Source organism: Pleuronectes platessa, chromosome 11 (genome assembly GCF_947347685.1).
Source record: "Pleuronectes platessa chromosome 11, fPlePla1.1, whole genome shotgun sequence".
Classification (NCBI taxonomy): domain Eukaryota; kingdom Metazoa; phylum Chordata; class Actinopteri; order Pleuronectiformes; family Pleuronectidae; genus Pleuronectes; species Pleuronectes platessa.
This window is the reverse complement of record NC_070636.1, coordinates 2,867,237-2,889,256: the sequence shown is the minus strand read 5'-3', so window position 1 is coordinate 2,889,256 and position 22,020 is coordinate 2,867,237.

Genomic DNA, 22,020 nt, shown 5'->3' with positions numbered 1-22,020 from the left:
ATTATTTATTTTTTTAAGGACCCATCGTATGCCCATTTAACCACAGTTGATATGGTTCCTTGAAACTCCGGCGCAAGCGTTAGCCCGGAGCTGGGCCCCCCGCCGGAGCTAACGGTGAGCTAACGCTAGCTGGGGAGCCGAGCAGAGAGCCCGGGCTCCACCGCCTCTACCCGGGGAGACGGAGGAGCGCGTTAGTTCGCGTTAGCTCGCTTTAGCTTAAGTAGCCTAAGTGGTATACATTTCTTAATCTGTCAGTTTGTGTGCAGTTGACAGGGATTATACAATAATAGGGCACATTTTGTATTATATTCTCTATTGGCTGCCCAGCAGTCATTAAGTTAATGTTAACCAAAAGAAATCGTAATATCGAATCGCAATACCCACAGAATCGCAATACATATCGTATCCCAACCTAAGTATCGTGATAGTATCGTATCGGGAGGTCCCTGACGATTCCCGTCCCTAGTTGTTCTGCACCTTCAACACATCTTTAACACAGTACGAGTCGTTGGAGCATGGTCCTTCTTGCCAACCTGATCCCTGTGGTGGTTCTTCTAACAGAGCCATGATGAGACCTGCACAAATGATGAGATTTAACTGATTTGCAGTCAGGTATTGTACAGGACCCTGTTGCTGCAGTCTATGTAGCGTCCTTTTGTCCTTGTGCCAGATGTCAGGATGTGGTGAACAACTCATCAGGATGCCAACGTGCCTCTGCAACCAGACTTTAGACTTTTCACGTGGTGATTTTAAAGCCTGTCGACCCTATGTCGAGAATCCGTGGGGCTCCTGAGGTGTGTCTGCAGTAGCGGAGCAATAATGGTGATACGCCACAGCAAGTAATGATGCACAAACAGCCACAGCCATCGCCTCAATGAGTCATCAATCACTGAGGGAATCCTGCTCTTTCCTTTTGACTGGGAATAACCTTCATTAGCTGCTGTGTGTGTCAGTGTGTGTGTGTGTGTGTATGTCTGTGTGTGCATGGGCATTGACTACACCTCGTAGTCTGCACGCGTAGGCGTCTTGGTGACTTTGTGTAGGCGTCATCTTTGATTATAAGCGTGTGTAGCTGCCAGCTTTAGTCTATGTGTGTCTGTTTGTGTGTGTGTGTGTGTGTGTGCGTGCGTGTGTTTGCATGCAATAAGGGAGCATTGTCTCTTCATTTTTCCTTCAGCATCATCTTTGTTGTTGTTGTTGTTTATGCCAGCACAGGAGGAGAGAGGGGCACAGTGTTAATCATAATAATACTGGGGAATAAAGGACCGAAGAGAAATTAAGGAAACAGGGGGACGAAGACGAAGAGGAGGAGGAAGATGAGGGGGGAGCAGCTGGTTCTTGTTACGCTGCTGCCCGCACACATCACTGCAGGAGCTATCAGAGTACAGCCTCCCGCAATTCCCTCTGTAGGGGTACCGATGTGTGTGTGTGTGTGTGTGTGTGTGTATATTCAGTTCTGAGCTGTAAGTATTGCCGAGGGGATGAGGGCATATTTCAGGTCACAAACTAGCTACAGATTTAATTTGGAGAAGAACAACTTGATTATGTTCTCTCCAGCAAAAAAATTGGCTCAGGGAAATATAACAGAGACGACACAGGTGAACACACACGTCAGTGCAGGCATGGAGCTGCACATGCAATCAGACATACTGTGTGCACGAGGGGTGGTTGGACACTTTAGCACTGGTAGTTTGTTTGTTGTGTGAATATTTTGTGCACCCGAATGAGGCAGTGGTAACATTAGTTTTGTCGTACAGTCACTGTCCAATTATAAGCACATGCTCACGTCATGCTCATTATAATATTCCTTATTTTAAGTCCTTTTGGAGTCGTGGCAGCATTTTGCGACATCAACATACGACGGTCACTTATTGTGTGATGATGAATGTCCTTGGTTCGAGTGTAAACAAGAAAATATATATAGATATTGAAGATTTTGAATAGGTTCTATAGCAGGATTGTGGCAGGAATGTTGCACGTATGACAAAGAGGATAGATGGTGACATGTCAACAGGAATATGAATGATATATTCTGTGAGCGAGTCATGTAAACATCATATTGGGAGTAATGACTTAAAATAATCTTTCTGAAATTTAGGATTAAAACAATATGAGTTGTCTCATATTTCAGTGTCCAAATATTAAAACATAATAACATAATGCATTATGGGTTGTTTGTAGCCTTAATATAGCTGTAGGCTAGCAAGTGTTTTTCAAGTGTGTCTATAATGAGTCTATCAGTTAATTAAGTCCTAAGAGTTTTTTGGGTTTGTCCAGTTTAAGCTGCAGCCTCTCTGAGGGCTGGTGTAACATGTGCTGCTGCCAGAGAGGAAACAAATTCACGGCGAGTGAATAAACAAGTCCTCCTGACGTCTTTACTGCAGAAATGAAATAGACAAGCTGTCAAACAGCCAAGAACTGTTCCTGTCACAAAGGACGAGCTCAAAGAGAGTTTCTAGAAAACATGAAATATGATAAATGTCAGAGAAAATAATTGTGTGTTGGAAAGCGAGTGAGACATGAATTGACTTGACGCAGTGACTAGTGGCCACATTGAGCCGTCTCCAGTTGTACAACTGAACAGAAAATGGATGGAAGCTGCCAAACGCTGTTTCATTATCCGATGACTATGAGAGAGAAAGATAATGGACGTTCAAATCCACTCACTATGGGTATTGTTTACTAATGTTATTTTGTACGGACCACAGTGCAATCACTCACACACGTGAGGGATTACATCAGCAAAAAGCGCTTATGTCATCAGTGAGTCCGAGTGTGTTGTGAAAAACCACAAACAACTCGTGTGTACGATGATAAAAATGAAAATATTGTGATGGAGATTTTTTTTGACAGCTGACAGGGACCACAGATTTGAAGTGAACCAGCTGAGTTAGAGGAAGTAGAGAACAAACAAACACCAAAAAACTAGTGAGAATTCAGGCTCTAACTTTGTCCTGTTAAATTAAATTATCCGATTAAAGTCCAATCACCAGCTTGTTTCCAAACAATCTGGGTGGAGCTAAGAAATTGATGTTTTTCTCAAACCTCAGACCTGTTGTATGGGTAAATATGATCTTCTTCAATTTGAATATATTGAAAACCTCCTCAGTCATATCAGAGGATGTCCGAATCTCTGAAGGAACATTTCTGTTTTATAATTTTACAAGTTGGCTGCCTCAGCAAATCACTCGCTCAGACAGTTAACTCTCATCACTTTGGTCGTGAGGCTTATCTGTCGCCTCACAGACGAACAAACAAAGGTGACCAGAACTACTGGATCATATGATCTCATGACAAACCTGCTTTACACACAATGCTGCACTGTATTATTTACATATTGTATTCACACAGGTCGGCCTCGAGCTGTGCCTGTCATATTATATTGATATAGTACATTACACGGTGCATTAAACGTGGTACAAAACAATGACCTTGACATATATTTTGAAAACTATAATCTTACAAGGTTTATTTAAATTTGTATATTTTATATTTCAATCTTGATGCATTGGCACATATCAGCATCACATGCAGATACCAATACTTATGTGAAAGTCTTAGATCGGCGAATTTTTTATCGTCTAACCGATCAATCAGTCAGGCTCAGACTGATCCACCTCCTCCACACTAAAACAATGTATCTGAGTAGCCTGCAGCTTGACTGATCTACTGGTAATCGCTCACTCAATTATCACTGGGTGTCCAGTACTAATTCTGACTGGTAAACAGGACTGTATCAAAGGGCTTTTTCTGTATTAAACATTAACTTAATAGCAGGACAAACCAGAAAGGATAATTATATATTGAAGTATTATTTAACTTGACCTACGACGACAACTCAGTCACGAGTACAACCACTGATTTGAACAGTTAATAAACGTGCTAGCAGTGGTTGACTTTGTTAATGTAATACCAGGATGGATACCAGGCGGGCGTGCAGCCTGACAGAATCAATCCTCACATGTCCAATAACAACCACGTGCCCCAGGGAGGTGCAGCACTAAATCCCACTGCTCGCCTGAAGTAAGCTCACCTGGAGACACAAGCAGGAGGAAAGTGCCCGAATTACAACGAGAGAAGTTGAGTGCAACAAGAGCAGTGTGGAAGTTTCAACGCTCATTTAAATGAGGAAGGTCGACTGAGCACGTTCATTTCTCTGCACCTCCGCGCCCACAACACTGGAGCTGGTACAGGCAACGGCCTCACTTGCTCAAGGACGCTATTGACTTTCCCTGCCTTGCTCTTCCCAGAGGCTAATTAGTTTTGAACCAGCAGCACTTTCGCAAACGCCTTCAGTTGGCAAGCGAGATAAATAATATTTAAATAAAAACAGGACAAAGGTGGAATTCATTTATCCTCAAGGGGAAAAGCCTTACACTGGAACAATAATACACAATTATAGTTTATTTATTGTGAGGGCTTCTCCACATTGGCTTCAGCAGAATATTAGAGGCCACAGACTAAAATACAGCCAACAGATGTGATCAGTAATTCTAAATGCAGATCCGCTAATGCAAGTGCAATGATAAATACATATAGATTTATATATGGTCTTTTTGTACTCTATATAATTCTGATAGTAATCCTGTGCATCATAAATAATCAAAGAATAATGATGAGGGACTCCCAGTCAGCCCCAGTGGCTGAGGATTTCTGAGCATCGTTTGCACATTCAACAGGAGAAATGATGTTGTCCAGTGAGACACATACACACTGCCCTCTGCTGGAAACCTCAGAGACTCTAATCACTGGAGGTCTGTTGAGAGCAAAAATTTTGTTAAAATAAGTAGATGATTTAAATCTCTATCCATTTCTACACAATCAAAGTAAAAGTAAAGTAAGAAAACCTCATAGAAAGACAAGATGTGTATCTCAGAGAGGCTCGTCTGATCTTGAATTGCTCAGATACACAATAGTGCAGCGAGTAAAAACAGCAGCTGTACCCTTTGACCCCCAGCTTCCCCTACATGTTTTCCCTGTGATGCTCTACACACACACACAAACACACAAAGACCCACAGCTCAGGAAATGTTTGTTTGTCTTTACATTTCCAAAAGCCCTTATGGGAAGCAATGCTGACACGGACACTTTTGCCTTTCAAGTGACCGAGTGAAACGCTGTAAATCACTCGCACAACAACAACCTGGACAAAACATGACGAACACTTCATGATGGCGAAATCCGGTTTACGACTTTAAACTCCTCGTAAAGTGTCTCTAAGAAAAGAAGAGTAGAGCTGACGCCTCTTTATAAAGCAGAATAATCAACAAATACTGCACTGATGGCTTATGACAGACACTAAAGACATCAAGTGGTTCGTTTGTGTGTGTATGTGTGTGTGTCATATTTCACTCCACCCTTAACAAAGTGATTGTAGATTAATACTCATGGTGAATCCAATATTACTGCATGTGCTACTCACTTTATCTGATGTGAGTTTAAGGATTTAATTTTGAAATCACTACCCATCTCTTTTGGAGAAATTTACAATTTCCTGATGCTCATCATTCAGGATCCCTCCTGCAGAAGTGTTTCATTTAATCAGAGAGGACTGCAGGCTCCTACTTTGTGATATTAATATTTTTCCAAGAGTGCATGGAGTGCATGTCACTATTACTGAAATAGATTAAGCTGCCTGGTTTTGAAAAGGAGCGCGTCCCCTTTGCTTTGAGCGAACGGCTCCTGGAGAAAAAAACGTCATGCTGCAGAGAGCGTTAAAATTCTGTGCACCTACAGAGCACATTAAAAACACTGCAATAAAACTGCAAAGGGCACCTTGTTGTATTGTGCTGCGAGCAGGAAGACACAGCGACACAGTGGACAAACACAGGGTGGGGTTTCCTCTGCTCCTGACTGGCTCCTGCCTGATATTGTCCGTTTCAGATCTTGGCCAAGTTTGGCTCGCCAAGGAGATTAAACAAAAACACGTCCGTCATGGAATCCCGCACTTAACAGTCATTAATTTGTTATTGAAGCTGCATGACGTAAAGTTAACACATAAAGAAATTATTCAGAATAATGTCAAAAGTCTAGTTTAGAATCAAAGGAAGTGAGAAACGTCTCAAATTTTCTGCAGCTCAGTTTTACTGTTCTCTATTCACGCTATAGACTGTATATATACTGTAAAGATGGATGACATGACAGCTCCCAAAAAAGACTGCGTTAACAGAAGGGACATGGACCAAAGTAAAAATGACAAATCAATTTTCCAAAAGATGCTTACTGTCATTTTTGTTTGATTTTATCACACTCGAGTGTGTTCATGTTTCTGGTAAGTTTGGTTTCGGTTAGTTATTTGATTAAACGTAGCGATTGACAGGTGATTGGCCGAGTGTCCACTTCACAATCACTACTGCAGACTCTGGCTCCAGGTGACGTCACCAAAACAAGATGGCGGCACCAAATCCTGGAAATTTAGGCTTCATTTATGGACATTGGAAAGACACACACACGGTAGACTGTATGGTTGGGTCACACCACTCACATCAAATATCCAATATAATACTATAGTTAGCTTCCCAGTAACGGGCTCCCTTTTCGTCACCACAGAATATTAAACGGATCAATCTTTTGAGATATTATAGGTTGGATATTTAAACAATAAATATTCAATATCCCCCTATTTGAATAAAGCCTTAAATATCCTGTATAATGAAGTGTTCTCAGAAGTGGCTCAGGTCGCTGGGAGCTCTAACTGTCCAGAGTTGCTGTGTCTGAGCTGATTGATTAATGGCTTCACCAGTAGTGACTGGAGTCCACTGCAGTCCCACAAGACAGCACTCAATTAAAGACACTCAAATAATTAACACTGTTTTCCAACTTCCCATCCGGCCATGAATACACCACTGATACTGTTCTTTCAGGCTGATACTGAAGGTAGAGCAGGTGAACTAAAGATGAACATTCTTACGTAATCTATGTGCTTTATATCGGTGAGAGAGAAAATATTATAATACTGAATATATTCAAGACCTTGAGTTAGAGTTGACTAATGTTCTTGTCAATTGGATTTTTTGATTAATAAACATTTTTTCAATGTAGTTGCAACATTTTGTGAAAGTGAATTATGTTAAATTGCAAAACCTGTTGAAGGAAAAGGTGAATTGGTCTAAATTAATTAGCAGAATAACTTTATGGCACGAAAGGATTACTGCAACAATTATTTTACTGAATTGGCAAATATCCGCCTTCCGTAAATTCATTGTTGTGTGATCAATAAAACTGTTGTGAATGGTTTAGCATGTTTTATTGTGTTACGGAGACACGACATGTCCAGTCCTTCTCTCTGTCCAGTGCTGCTGTAACTTACGACTAAAACCGTGAGGCTCCCAAACAACCGATCTAAAAAACCTGGTTCCTCGTTTGCATTCACTATATGGACGACACCAGCCATATCAGGAAGAACACACATTTAGAGACTAACGAGGCTAACATGGTTCTGCACACACTGTTATCTCTTACCTGCAAGGACACAGATATACATTTTGACTTGTCATGAAGATGCTCATTATGTCGAGGGGTGGGAAAGAAGAACCCTTTAAACTTAGGATCGAATCCGAATGTACAGGCAGATCCAGTATTTGTTTTTCCCACTCTCTTTAACAATGGCGAGGTATGGCGTTAGCCCCGGAGAAGGGATGCACGATCCGAGCAACCTTCTAGTTTTAAACACTATCAATTACACTTTCACATTTCCTGTGAGGATGAGCTGTGACAAAGGTCTGTCAGAGGTCATTCAGTGGCTTCGTGAGGAATTCAGAACTGAAGGAAGGTTTCAATCCAAATGGACTGTATTAAAAAGACTTTATCATTACATCCCTGCAGTCACCAAGGGGTTGTTATGCTAATCATAGTCTTAATATTTCTATAAATTTCCTGACTGGAGGAAAGACAGTTAAAGACAGTATTTCAATTATAGTTGCAGATATTTAAGTTAGTGTAGTGCACCATGTACAGAATAAAAATCATGGTAACAGTGAGTCTCATTCGAAATGAAATCAACCATTAAAAACCCATGTGGTATGAGCCTTGCAATGTTTTTTCTTCAAGTGAAGTGTAGAGTATTATCAGGGTCATGGGTGTATCCTCCTGGGCACGTCCACATGTAGAGCATGGCGTTAACAGCATCAGATATAGAGGCTCCACTCCCACCGGTAACTAACAACATGTAGGCACTCTCAAGTCCACCAGGGGCTCGGGATGAAAGTGCCAGCCAAATGGCATATATATATATATTTAAAAAAAGAGGTAATCCTGGTTAAGACGGATTGTTACACAATACATACTGGATGATGGGGGGGGGGGGGGGGGGGGGGGATGCTTGTTGAGGAAATTCCAAGGTCACAGGAATACAGGCTTCTTTTAAAACCAAGGCTCTGAACTTTGCAAGGATTCAGGACTATAAAGCTTCTGCTCCACCAGGTCCAATTAAAAATACAAGATAAGGCAAAGGGAGGTTCAAAAGGCTAATAGTGTCTTTCTGTGAACGGTTCCAATTACAAGTGCCTTAATTTTCTGAAGAAGACATTGAGCAGTAGAAGAAGACATTAAAAAATAATTTCACTTAATTTTATACTATTTTTTATATAATAACAGTGTGAATTCTTGTAATTTATTAAAGCTGAGCTACATTTAAAAGGGTGGAGGCAGCAAGTATTGACACTTTCTACTCAATAAATGGCTTAAATGTTTTATTATACATTGGATATGTTGCCGATCAATTTTGTATATGAGCAACTGACCAAATAATAAACAGTTTTTCTATTTGATGATATACAAGATGCTGCACAAACAGAGCTGCATTATTGACCTAATTCTTTTTACTTATTATTAATGTATTGTAATTATAAAATCGTATTATTGTATAGGTTACATGTATAGATAGATGACCCACTGTTTGTTCCTGTGATGCTGTTGAACGTCTTTCCAGAATTCAGCCATTTCCTCTTTTATGCAGCATTGTATTTCTCTTATAAATTGTAATGGGGTTATGGGAATTCATTTTTTTTGCCACCTTCCGCTTTGGTCAGCGCACTATAAAATATTGATGGTCTAGCAGGTCACACTTATTCTACAATTGCATGTGCCATGCCCTTGTTGCCTCGAATGTAAAAGTGAGGCTGCAGGCAGGGACGGATGTTTTCAGGACGTCACATTTCACTGTTTGTTGGATTTAAAGCTGCTTGTTGACACGTGTTTTGGCAGAGATGACACTGTTTACTCTGCTTATGTGTTCGACATTTCCTCAATCCATGTGTTCATGAGTTCTGCTGTCACGACATGTGTTTGAGTTAAAATGTGAGGATGTCAATTAACAATTAGAACCCACACGGATTTATTTAAGATGTGCTACTAGTTTTAGAAAATCTACGTTTATTATCTATTTTTTTAAATTCTACATGTACACCATTAGGTTGTTTTGTTTTTTGTTTTTATTTATAGCGATTTGTAAATAGAGTAAATGCTAAAACTGTAAATGATATAGCCTAAATTATGTTAATTTGTCATAAAGACTGATAAAGTCATTTTACGAATGAATCACCAAATTTTTCCGAATGCTAAGATGATGTTTCTCGAGATGTGTTTTAAACGACAAAGGAAATATTTCAAGGGGACTTGAAACAAGTGATGAACCGGGCTGTAGTTCGATGCTTTGTGAAGTTCCATCACCACTGATGAGCAGCAGACTTTCATAATTTCACAAAGCATTGAACTACAGCTGGTTCATCCCCTTTCTGGCTCCCCTAGAAAAATTCCCATTGTGGTTTTCGCAATTTGCAGCATGTTTCTGTATTTGCATGTGTTGTGACTTTAAGTTGTTTTCTTGATTTGCACGTGTTTGATCAATTTGCATATGTTTTCTTAGTTTGCCGTGCGTTGCACCTCTCGCAACCTGAGGATCCTTGAGGGGTTCCAGGTCGCCCCCAGCAATACAAAAAATGGGAAATCCTATAATTTCATGTGTGACATCTATGGTCCTGGATTTCCTACAGTTAATATAAAGCCTAACATCCTCCCTGAAGGAGGACCAGGGTCTAGTTTGTGTCAGTACCTGGGTCCTTGAGGGGCTAAAGTTTGAGAGCCACTGTTTTTAAACCCGTTAAACAAACACAGAGCTAATTTATGCTAAGCTAAATTAGATAAGTGAGGCTGTTTCGTCAAAGATGAAATCTGTTTCCACACTTTACTTCAGCTCTGGAGCAGCTTGTGTCTCGTTTAGTTTCAGACTCGCCCTCAGTCTCCATCTTTCACCCAGTTTAGGTTGAACCAGCAGCAACTAGCTAGCACCACCCTCGAGCTAACGAGCCAACTAGCTAACTTAGCCGTTTAGCACAAGCTAGCTCAGTAGTTAGTGATTAAAAGTCAGGACAGTTACCAGCTTTGGAAGAAACTGTGAACAGACATGTTTTAAAAAAAAAGAAAGTTAAATGACTCTTACCTGCAGTGAGTTGATTTAAATTCACCTCCTCCATCTCTTCACCAGTTTCCAGAAAGTTCCACAGGGCGGGAAGCGACGAGTCGATTAGAACAAATCACAGGTGTTCATGAGGGCACGCGCCCGCCGCGAGCACGAGTCCGCTGATTCTAACCGATTCTAACCTCCAACTGACCGCCACGAGCACGAGCCGGCAGGTCGAGCACGAGCCGGCTGGATGCTGCGCTGTCATTGGATGAAGAATCACCTGCTGAGAAGTGAACAACCAATAGGAACTGGATCCAACATAAGTTAGTGATATTAGTTTAGTTCAAGGATATTATTTACAAGATGTGTACATCTATCAATTTATTATTAGTAGTAGTAATAGTAGTAGCGTAGCAGTAAGTAATAGTAGTAGTAGTATTAGTAGAATAATTATTATATTATATACTACGGCTATTATTAGTAGTAGCAGTAGTAGTAGCAGTGATGGTAGTAGCAGTGGTATCATTATTATTAATAGTAGTAGTTGTAGTAGTAGTAGTGTCTTTATCATTATTATTATGTCAGAAATCATTTTATATTGCCAACTGTTAAAACTACAGCTTTGGAGAGGTAACCAAACTTTCATACATGAATAAGTTCTTTATTACAGAATTGTGATTCTCCAGGTTTCAGAATGAGAAATAACCAGTAGCTCATTATCACCACAGGGCGTTTTTTAGAATGGATTATTAACTGTGCAAATTAAAATGCATAACCCTTTATTAGAGTTATTTTTAGACTCCAGCTGTCCAGATTATGCTATTTTTTTAAAGCTGCATTGAGCAGATTTTAGAAGGAGAACAAAGCTGCCTTCATCTGAGAGCTGGAAGTTGGTGTAGATGGAGTTCTCAGGCGTTCTTTCATTATTTCCTGCTGCGAACCTGCAGGTAGCTCAGATTTATACAGCACACCCTTGTTAGCACACGATTACAGAGGCTGTATGTCAGAGACCCCCAAAGTTTTTCTTGGTATCTGTAAGTGGGAGTCAAACCTTTGATCAAATCAGTCGAACTGTACTCTGAAACTTTCTCATTCCTTCTTACCTCTGCTATAAGGCTCAGGCTAGAAATGTTTTCGTTTTAATGGACTCTCAGACTGTATCTGCCACAGCGAGAGACTACCAGCTTTTCATGGTCTAAAAATATCTAGAATCAGAGGTGTGGTGTCCACATGAGATTTAAAGGAAACTTATTCATGTCTCATCTCCAGCAGGGTGCAATGCTCTCCTCTTCTTCATCTTCCCCAAAAGACAACTGCACTGTGACAACTGTGAAGCTGCGGTAATGAGCAGGAGACGGAGCACATCACACCAGCTCCGAGGTATAGTTATAAAATTAGATTTTTTAAAGTGCTTCTACCGGGTTTATAAATCGCATAACAGCCAAAGGCCAAAACATGTTTGAAATGCTTGTAGAATCTAAACCCAGTGGGTTCCTCAGATCTCGAGGAAACAGTTTCTCATGCCTCCAATCGCAAATAAACACCGTAAAGGTTTATTTACCTTAAATGCTACAAACACCAAGGACAACCTGGTGATTCATCCAAACTTTAGCCACTTTCAAGCCTCATTTTTATTAATTTTTTATTGGAAACACTTTAATAATACAGTGTAAGCTCAGACTGAAGGTTCCTATTTGGCCTTGCAAACAGGGCTTTAACAAAGAGTTTGAACTGCTCTGAACAAACGACAAAGTCAAGGCTTCAAAACAGCAGCTCGCAAACCAGTGGGTGGCATCACGGTTGATTGACACTTGTGTAAACCAGACGGTCTCAGCTCGGTACAGGGAGACATGATGGATGAAGGATGCAGCTCCTGAATTGGGACGTAGCTGTTGGATCTGAATATGTGGTGAAAATAAACTACGTAGTGTGTTGATGTTTCCTCTACAGTTATATTGTTTTCTAAATATAATAGAAAAATCAAAAAACCTATATTTTCTCCCTTTCAATCTTCTCACTGGCTCCTGGCAGCGGATGAACATCCTCCCCCCTCAGCCTCAAGTGATTTCCATTTCACTCTCAGCCATCAGAGCTGCACATCTCTCTTCCTCCATGTGTCTCACCTCTCTTTGGAGAGAATCCCCCCCTCTGCTCTCCCTAATAAGCCGGGGCCAGTTCCCTTTGCCGACAGCTGTTCCAGATGGCATTATTACTCCACGCTCTCCCTGGCACTGGGCTGAGGACCCACCACCAGCGGAGGAGGCTGCCCCTCGCCATGCCCATGCTTCAATATCAACTCCAGCAGATGACAGTGTTATGTAATGGGGAATCTGTTGGCTGATATGCTGCAGTGATCATCCAACAACAACTTCTTCTCCTCTCGCCTCAGCTTTTTATGGTGATGCCCTTTGACAAACGCTGGGTTCAGGCTGCTCTGCTTCCTGCAGTATTTATGTGGTGTGTGTACGAACAGAGCGGAGCTGACAGATCCAGTGTTGAGTCGACTTAACAGTGAGAAGGCCTTGATGCTCTCGGCTCCCGCTGGATGGAAACAGCCTCAAGAAATAACTTGAAAGGCAACGGAACAGGTTCATGCTTAAAGTTCAAAGCACCTGTGGTGAATGTGGGCAGAGGAGAGTAGAGGAGATCATTCTTAAAGTTAAAGTGCACATTTATGACTAGTTCAATGTCTCTACTCACGTCTTTCTTGGTTTTACTCAATTGAACTAATTAATATTTACTTGTTAAAACAAAATGAGATCTAGAGTTTTAAATCAGAGGTAGTTTAGATGGTTTGCAATGCAACATTTAGCAGCTTAAAAAGTATCAATAACAGTTCGGCACAGATATCGTTACATGTTGTATTTCACATGATCAAATACCTTGTCTAAACCTTGTGGATGACATCGCCAGTAATGGAACATTCATTGTGTGTTTTTCTTTATTTGAGTATTGGTTAGGATCTGGAGCCGCTCGTCACAGACTGGTACGCTCACTTCTCTCCGTGGTATTCAGGTCCCATCCATGTCCCGTCCACTAACATGGTGGAGGCAGGGTTTGGGATCTATAACTGCAGGAGATTCTGGCCTCTTCACACTTGGTTTAACTTTGACTTCAAAGGTGCAAATACTATTGTCACGTGCTCACCTTCATGTGTCTGTGATCTAATAAATATTGATCCACTAAAGTAGAGTAAATTATATCTTTGTGTGTGCGTGTGTCTGTGTGTGTGAGAGACAGGGCCAAAGGTGAAGTGTGTGTTGGACGTGAGCGTGCACGTTATCCTCTGCCAGTCTCTTCATAAACCCTTCTGTCGCTTTCTTCGAATGACCAACAACTCTTCGCTGAATCCGTCCCCTCCGTCGCAGCCGACACGTGCACAAACCAGCCCCCCCCCCCCCCCCCCCCCTCCGCCCGCCCAGCAGCGCCGCACACACCACATGACACGTTCACACTCACTCTTGTGCCCCGATATGCCGCGGCACTGATTAGCAAATGCATGTAGAGAATAAACATCAGACCATACATCAGTGAGCAACACACACACGCACACACACACACACACACAGAGACGTCACGCTCCTCAGTTGGGGCTTACTCTATTGGCTGGTCTTAACTGCTTTGTAGTATTTTTAGGTCTGATATTCTGGGGCCTGTCCTGGCAGGCCACTAGGAGAGTATATAAGCTCCCCCTGCATGTGGGGACCACTGAGAACACACAGTGGAAACATCACTGCCCGACACTCCAGCAAACATCCAGCAGGCATTTCCAATCCTCTCAGGGTAAGTGAAGCCTCAGCGACTCTCCGGGATGTGGAGACGGCTCAAGCGACCTCCGCAGGCTTTACCCGTCTTTTTCCTCACAGTTTAAATCTGATAAATCAGCATTTAGAAGTGCGTTAGCTTATTACAAACACTGGAGGAAGAATTCGTGATGCAAAACGGCAGGAATTACAAGTGACGTTTTAAGGGAAACAAGTATTATTCTGATACTTTGTTGTTTGTCTTGGACGTGCTCCATCATACCTTCGAGTCGCCTTCGTGGCCGTCACTCGAGTTGCACTCTAGGAAGGTCAGGGGTCAGGGTCAGCTGATAGCACTTAGTGGTCTGCTGAAGGACACTTGAGCTGGGTGACTGCTTGTCAGCGGCCATGGGTCATGTGGTGGAAGGACGGTTCGTGTCTCCGCTCTGATTTTTCAACAGGTTACTAAGTTTCAGTTCAGAGTATGTGTTTACACGTGTTGCTTAGTTCTGAGAAGTGTTGAATATGATCATCAATACACAACTTCATCACACACAGGAAGCCATAAGGTCAAATGAATGCAGTGGAGGCTCTGACTCTCTTTGTGCTGAGACAGTGACTAACGAGTCCAACCTTTGCGTTCATTAGGGTCATGAATAGAAATGATCTAATTGCCTCTTCATCACTGTCTTACACTGAACGTACTGTATGGAATATCCTCTCTGCCTCCCTCAGTGCAGCCTGTGCATCGGGGCCATGGTTCTTGTGTGATGGGTTGGCGCAGCAGCCACGTGTCTCATGTTAAGCTACTGAACAAAGCACCGAAGCCGTACCTGCTCACAGGATTAAGCTAAAAATAGCAGAGAGAAAGTGGATACTGTGTTTTGAATAGTTTGTCTCTCCTCCGGCTATAGGACGCCATGCTTCCAGCATAATGTCGGCGGAAGTCGCGATTCAGAAGTTCTCCTTCCCCTTCTCCTGTGCTGCGCGTCTTTCTCAGCAAGATGGGGTGACCCAGAAGGGATGTGTGCGGGTGAAGGCCCTGGAGCTGCATGACCTCCAGGAGAGTCCAGCGTTAAGCAAACCAAGCTCGGGTACAGTTATAGTAGCTCCGGTGCACAAGAAGCATCAGGAGCGTCCAGCGGCTGCTCCTGGAGGAGACGTGGCCGCTGCCCAGGTCCTGGTCTGCACCAAAGCTTCCCAGAGTGCTTTGCTCTCCGGGCGAAGCGTCTTTGAGAAACTGACTGTGGAGAATGAGGATCAACGTCCTGCGGCCAAGAGACAACTGTCGTGTGAGAGCGCGGCCAAGACCATCAGTGTGGTGAAGAAGAGCGCGGTGAGGAAGGAGGCCGAGGAGCAGAGACACCTGAAGCTGAAAACACACCTGGGACAGAAGGCGACGCCGCACGTTGCAGCGCCGGGGAGGAGGAGGCGTCGGAAAGACCTCTTCACCAACACAGAGGCTTTCCACAGGGTTGATGCTCATGTTATCAGAGCAGGAGCAGAGGTGAGGACGCTTCAACTCAACATTCACCTGCTATGTACTGCTTATTATCAAAACTACATCTTCACTCAAACAAGGACTAACATGTGTTACGGTCAATTCTCTCTTAGTCCACACTTTAGATTTCAATGTAAGAAGACAGTGAAGAAAAGGGCCAGGTGACCTAAATAAGAGAATATCTGGAGCAGAGTAAAACTACAAAAGATAGAGAAAGATATTTATTTTATTTAACTTTAAACGTCGAGAACAAATTCAAAATAACCTTGAAATTTTAAGGAATATAGATGAAATGTTTCTCTTTTAGTGAACAGGGTTGTATCTGTGGTGGGTCTTGTGTTGACTGTTGTGAGGGAGAAACCACAGAAGCTAAGAAACAAATCTAATCTCACATAGTTCTCAACATTTTCACCTAATGCTCTAAACGCCAAAGTAAAAGAAAATCTTCCTCCGTTCATTTGTTCCTCATGTTTGGCCCAAGCACTCCTCAAGACACAAAGCCTCATGAGCCGAACACAAAACCACAAAACCACAACAGACTCACTTCTTTGTGCTCAGCTCTGCAGGATAAATAAATAAAACCACAACAAACAGCACAGCTCACATCCTTGGAGGGGTCGATCAATGCAGCGACTGACACTGAGGAACTCTGGGAAATAGGTTGATGAGCGGAATAAAAAAACAACATGTTATCTAACAGAATATCTTTTGTGTGTGTTGCAGCTGAAGGATAAGTGTGTGTTTGATGTGAAGACAATCGTGCAGAGCATCACACAGGGAGTCAGAACTGAGCTGGAGAGGCTCCGTGCCATCTGGGTCTGGCTGTGCCACAACATTGGTGCGTTTACTGAGCTTCGTAAATATGGATATGAATCCCATCCTTCCGTAATGGTCGTCCTTTCTGTGTCAGAGCAGATTTATGAACATTGTGTGTTCGCAGAGTACGACGTGAGCGGGTACCTCGGCCGCTCGGAGAAGTTGAGCTCCCCGGAGGAGGTGATCGCGGCCGGGCGGGGCGTCTGCTGCGGCTACTCCAGCCTCTGCACAGAGATGTGCAGGTAAACACAGCAGAACTCAAAACGTCTTTAGATAAATCAACTTTCCACAGATCATATCACTGCGGACCATTCATCAGCCCAAACTACCGTACAAATAACATTCACTGGATGGTGATTGCTCTGTTGTGGTTGTGTTTCCAGAGAGGTGGGCATCGAGTGCCAAGAAGTGCCCGGCCACAGCAAGGGCATCGGGTACCGTCAGGGCCAGAGCCTCAACAATGTGAAATCGGATCACCTGTGGAACGCCGTGCTCCTCGGAGGACAGTGGTTCCTGCTGGACGCCTGTTGGGGAGCAGGACGGGTGGATATGGAACATGAGAGCTTCGTCAAAAGGTTTGGAAAGAGGAAGAGGGATTCAAACCATCTTCATCACTACAACATTCCTGTATCTTATTAAATCTAAACTGAGATTTCCCAGCCTGACCGTACCTTCCTCTTCTTGCAAAGTTAGAAGCGTCACATCGATGCAAAAGTTTGTCAGCTCGACCTTTTGTTTATTTTCATGCTCCTGAAACCTGCAGTGAGTTGAGTCTCAAACCAGCTTCTCTCTCCATCTGTTCCCCCCAAGGTTCGACGAGTTCTATTTCCTCACGGACCCAGAGGAGTTCATCGAGTCGCACTTCCCCGATGAGGAGAAGTGGCAGCTCCTGGAGACGCCCATACCCCTGGAGGAGTTTGAGAGGAGGGTCTTCAAGACCTCGGCCTTCTTCACCATGGGGCTCAGGCTGATTCAGCCTCATCACTTCCACGTGGTCACAGGTCGGCCTCAGTTCTGTCGAGGTTTCCAAAACCAATCCTCTTTTTCTGTCTTTCCAGTGAAAAGATTTGAATCATCTTATCCTTTTGACTTCCTCTGCAGACGGAGGTGAGGCGAACGTGTCCCTCGGCTTCTCCAGACCTGCTACCTTCACCTATGAGATCACTCAGCACCGGGACCTCCTCCACTGTGGAGCGTCGGAGCAGAAGGACTCCGGCAACTCGTCCTTCGGCCTCCTGACCGTCTCCCATCGAAACATGAAGCTGCAGCTCCTGCCTCCTGCCAGCGGCACATATGACCTGAAGGTGTTTGCCAGACCTGAAGCAGCCGTCACAGCTCTGACGTGGGTGTGCTCCTTCACGGTGGAGTGTCGGACCCCCCGGGCCAGGGAGGAGATCCCAGAGAATCCCTTCTTGTCCTGGGGCCTGCAGCCTGTCGCCGGGTCCCTGGGCATCACCGGCAGCAGTCAGGGCAGCGAGGTGGCTGAGGTGGAGGACGGGGTCTTTGAGCTGGTGCTGAAGACATCCAGGCCTCTGATGCTGCTGTGTGAACTGGTTCATCCGGAGCTGGAAGCTGCTGTAGCCAAGCGCTGCCTGGCCACTCAGATCCAGCCGGATGCCCTGACCTGCCACGTCCTGTGCTCGTTACGTGGCTTCTACCGCCTGTCGGTGTTTGTGCGGGACTACGAGAAAACAGAGGTCAAGTTCCAGAACGCTGCCAACATCCTGTTACACTGCAAAGGGAAGGCGGTCGGACCTGATGAGCTCTTCCCTCCGAACCTCGGCTCGGCGTGTGGCCCCGGGACCCGCACCACGGAGGCGGGGCTGTCCAAGTTCAGCCATACCACGGCGCTGGTGAGCACCCAGCAAGGCAAGTGTAACGTCACCTTCCACAACCAGCGGGACCTGGAGCTTCACACTGTGCTCAGCAGAGAAGAGAAGCAAACAGCAGCTATTCCACTTTCACGCCACCTGTTCTGCACGTACACAGACAGCAAGGTGACGGTGAGCGCCAGCCTCCCTGAAGCCGGGGTGTATCGGCTGGGCCTGTACGCCAGGACCGCCCCCGGTGGAGACTTCAACCCCATGTGTGACTTTGTTCTGAGGAACAGCTGCGATCAGCCGGGGCCTCCGTTCCCCTGCGTCTACTCCGCCTGGAGGAAAGGCTGCGTGCTCTTTGAGCCCCGCGTGGGCCTGCTGGAGCCCCTCTCCTGGGTGCGCTTCAGGGTGAGGGTCCCCGGGGCCCAGAGGGTGAGCGTGGTGGGAGAGACCAGAACTGATCTCAAGCTGAACAAGAGCAGAGTCTGGGAGGGGGAAGTCTCCAGTGGAAACGGTCTCCAGCAACTGAAGCTGGCGGCGTCCACGGGGGAGTCCAGCGACATGGCCGTCCTGATGTCCTTTGACATCAAGCAGCTGGAGAGAGAGGCGTGAATGAAAAGGCCGGAGGAAACCAGATGGACACGTTTGTGAATATAGCTGTTCACTGCCTTATGGAGACTCTCATATGGACTAATGCAAATCAGACGGAAAAATGAATCGCACTGAGACACAATCTCTCAGGTTTTACTGCCACTCACTGAGGTGTATGGATATTATCTCTGATTCTTTGAATGTGTGTAATTTTGTAGGAATGTGACACTAAACTTTTCTGTCTCTGGATCTTTAGAGAGCGGTGATCTGATCCAGGATTTATTAAGATTGACAGAGGTGCTCAGCTGTGGTGCTAAATATCAGACTGATCAGTGTATTTGTGGTTTTTCACGTTATAAGCAAGTAAATATGCATCATGATGTTCAGTTTGTCAGCATGCTATTAAAGAAATACTATAAGAATAACATTATTCAACCAAACCGTCTTTTGTGGACCCGTCTCATCCGTCCAACAAGTTTTGTTGCGTTCCATTCGGTAGTTTTTGCGTAACTCCGATTATAAACAAACCAACCGACGGACAAACCATCGGACTGGGATGAAAACACAACTTTCTTTACATCGGTTACAGAATCAAGTCATTGTCTCACGCAGCTGGAAACAGTCGGACCCGGAGGACGGCTTAAGTTGTGGTCAAGGCCGGGGAAAGAATGAAACCGGGCCTCAGCTCCACTGAGTGAAAGTGAACAAATCCAGCAGCGCACACTGGAGTATTGTTGCCGTGACCCTGGTCCACTCCGGCTTTGGCACACGCCGGTGAGCGTGATGAGTGTTTACATGAGGCTGTCATAATAGCCCACAAATAGCTCCGGCTCACTGCCTCAGTAAAAATACAACAATCGTTTGGCGGTAAAGGAGAAACAGGGCGGTGGAGGAGAAACGGTAAGAGTGTGTCTGGGCGGGGGGGCTGGGGGGAGGGTGGGGTGGGGAGGGGGTGTCCTGTCTTGAGTCGCTGGGGAGAAACTGGCGGCGCAGGGGTGATGGCAGGAGAGAGGCAAGGAAACGCTGATGTCAGAGGTCAGCCATGTGGGGGACAGGATCTGCCTGGCAACAATATGAGGACATACACAGACACACACACACACAAACAGAGAATCAAACGCACACACACACACACACAGACAATCACACACACACACACACACAGGGCGGGAGAGAAACACTCAGCATGAGGAAATGCTGAAACTGAGCCACATGTATGCAGAGCAGGATTCCTCAGCACAATCTCAACATTTCAATGTAACAAAGTTTGTGAATGACTGAACCACACACACACACACACACACAAACACACACACACACACACACACACACACACTTTCACAAACACAACACACACACAAACAAAACCAGAGTCCAGAGACAGAATGTGTTTCTTTAAACTCATTCCATTAATCGATTAAAGATCAGAAACATCATACAGATCAACCATATAAATATTTAATGGATTACGAGGTGCAATAAATACAATGAGATTATAAAAGCATCAGTCACAGGAAAAAAACAGAAGTTACAGTAGTTTAGTGCAAATGCAATTCAGTTCAGTTTTGCTCCTTTTCTGTGAACATGTGGAATTTTGGCACTTCAGAAGTTTATTTTTGCTTCTCATCACAATGAACCACGAGAAGTTTGACGTTTTACTTTGGACGGCCTGCAGATGAAGAAATTAGCACTTCCCCCCCCCCCCAGATCTAATTCTGTCATCGTGACATCAAACACGTCCCAACTTCAGTCGTTAGTGTTCCTTGACACGAATAACGTCCTATTTTTACACGCGGCAGTGCGGACAGCCGGTGTGTGGCTACAGACACGAGATATTAAACACAATTTCACCCCCATCTCCGTCTACAACACTCGGGTCAATTGGGGCAAGTGTGTCATTTCAGGTAGGGGCAATAATAAGCCTCCTCTCGCTGTCTGTGAGGACGCTCGGGTGACGAGCCTGTGATTCCCTTTTAACCTCGTTGGGACGTAACGGCCCGAACAATTAGTACCAACAGTCGCCTGGAGGCTGAGAAACATTTGGTCAGTTAAAAATCCATTTCCAAGCCGCCTTTCGCCAATAAGAACACAAAAAACCATAAGAATACCAACGTCTTCCAGAAGCTCGTACATTCCACGTTGTTGGCCCCGGATAAGACCCCCCCCCCCCCCCCCACCCCCCACCCCACACCCACATCGCAGTACAAGAACATGAAGTCTCCTGAACTCCACATAAAAACCAATTAACACCAAACTTTGTTTTTGTCCTATAACTTCAGCTACAAACTCGTTCGCCTCCACACGGGATGAAGACACACGGTGCTCGGTCGGCCAGAGGGCGGGGCAGCAGTCACAGTGGGGGGGCCTGTGGAGGGCTCGGCGGGGCCCCGCTGTGCAATGAGTAGGGGGTCACCCAACTTTAGTCTCAAACTCAATCCTCCCGTTTTTTTGTATTTGTCTGTATCATAGACTTTTAAATAAAGATGAACGAGCCCCCTGGTGGCTGGATGCAGAACAGCTCATCTGGACACATTTATCCAGGATTACCAACCCGAGCTTTACAGTTGGTTTTGATCTTGATTGACAGCTGAGGGTGACGGGACCTCGATACCTCAAATGACATCAAAAGCACAAGATGGCCGCCTTTGGGTATTTGAGCTTCCTTCTTGTAGAACGTGAGGAAGAGGAGTCGTCCATCTTGATTCACCGTCTATCGTCTGAACTCTGATAAACACGGAGGATTCTCATCCCAACTAGAAGTAAGTTCCTGTTATTGACTTTAAAGCAAACAGACAAAAGCGCAACTTCCCTTTAAGTCGTACTAAATAAACTATTTGGTCCAAATAAATCACTAAGAAATGCACCAGTGCAAAAACATAAATCCTTGTTAAATACCAGCCCTACACTGGGTTCGTTACTCCCTCACTCCGTTTGGTCTGTTGAAACCTGAATGGTCCCGAGCCCTCCAGTGGCCGATCCCCCACGTGGCCTCGTCTGCTTTACCCTCTGGCTTAGTTTAAAAAACACACACATTGCTTTAGAGAACCACTCCACGGATTCCTTTCACCAACACTGTTGAGGGACGGATGCCTGACCACTCGTCCTCCTGCTCCTGGGACAGGGAGAAGGATGGAGCTCCGAATGCAGCTT